The 978-nt window shown below is 41.8% G+C and overlaps 5 non-coding genes across 5 annotated transcripts; all 5 read right to left on the bottom strand.

Moving 5' to 3' along the window:
* Positions 1–156: 156 nt before the first annotated feature.
* Positions 157–228, bottom strand: Trnam-cau. The gene has a single exon. It is a non-coding gene; the product is annotated as a tRNA-Met (tRNA).
* A 99-nt stretch (positions 229–327) lies between these two features.
* On the bottom strand, positions 328–399 carry Trnai-uau. The gene has a single exon. It is a non-coding gene; the product is annotated as a tRNA-Ile (tRNA).
* A 94-nt stretch (positions 400–493) lies between these two features.
* Trnam-cau lies at positions 494–565 on the bottom strand. The gene has a single exon. It is a non-coding gene; the product is annotated as a tRNA-Met (tRNA).
* A 102-nt stretch (positions 566–667) lies between these two features.
* Positions 668–739, bottom strand: Trnam-cau. The gene has a single exon. It is a non-coding gene; the product is annotated as a tRNA-Met (tRNA).
* A 92-nt stretch (positions 740–831) lies between these two features.
* Trnam-cau lies at positions 832–903 on the bottom strand. Its single transcript has one exon. It is a non-coding gene; the product is annotated as a tRNA-Met (tRNA).
* Between the last annotated feature and the right edge of the window lie 75 nt (positions 904–978).

Below are 978 nucleotides of genomic sequence, written 5' to 3'. Positions count from 1 at the left end.
CGAGGTTTCGATCCTCGGACCTCTGGGTTATGGGCCCAGCACGCTCCCGCTGCGCCACTCTGCTTTTTAAATCTGCTTGAGAAAATCGATATTCACTTTTGAAGGATATAAGTTTAACGATCTTTATTTATATAAAAAAAATAAACAGAAATGTTCTAGCAGAGCGAGGTTTCGATCCTCGGACCTCTGGGTTATGGGCCCAGCACGCTCCCGCTGCGCCACTCTGCTTCTTACACAAATCTGCTTCAGAAAATCGATATTTACTTTTCAAGGATATAAGTTTACGCTTTTCAAGTCATTCATATAAAAAAATAAATATAAATGTTCTAGCAGAGCGAGGTTTCGATCCTCGGACCTCTGGGTTATAGGCCCAGCACGCTCCCGCTGCGCCACTCTGCTCCTTACACGAATTTTTTTTCAGAAAATCGATATTCACTTTTGAAAGATATAAGTTTACGCTATTCATTTATATAAAAAATGAATATAAATGTTCTAGCAGAGCGAGGTTTCGATCCTCGGACCTCTGGGTTATGGGCCCAGCACGCTCCCGCTGCGCCACTCTGCTCCTCACACGAATTTGTTCCAGAAAATCGATATTCACTTTTGAAGGATATAAGTTTACGCTCTTCATTTATATAAAAAAAATGAATGAAGAATAGAAATGTTCTAGCAGAGCGAGGTTTCGATCCTCGGACCTCTGGGTTATGGGCCCAGCACGCTCCCGCTGCGCCACTCTGCTTCTTAAATCTGCTTGAGAAAATCGATATTCACTTTTGAAGGATATAAGTTGAACGATCTTTATTTATATAAAAAAAGTAAACAGAAATGTTCTAGCAGAGCGAGGTTTCGATCCTCGGACCTCTGGGTTATGGGCCCAGCACGCTCCCGCTGCGCCACTCTGCTTCTTACACAAATCTGCTTCAGAAAATCGATATTTACTTTTTAAGGATATAAGTTTACGCTCTTCAAGTCATTTAT

The sequence above is a fragment of the Anneissia japonica genome, unplaced genomic scaffold (genome assembly GCF_011630105.1).
Source record: "Anneissia japonica isolate Jap-2015-1 unplaced genomic scaffold, ASM1163010v1 scaffold138795_len979_cov48, whole genome shotgun sequence".
NCBI lineage: Eukaryota > Metazoa > Echinodermata > Crinoidea > Comatulida > Comatulidae > Anneissia > Anneissia japonica.
Note: the sequence above shows the minus strand (reverse complement) of the source record. Positions and strands in the feature narration are given on the sequence as shown.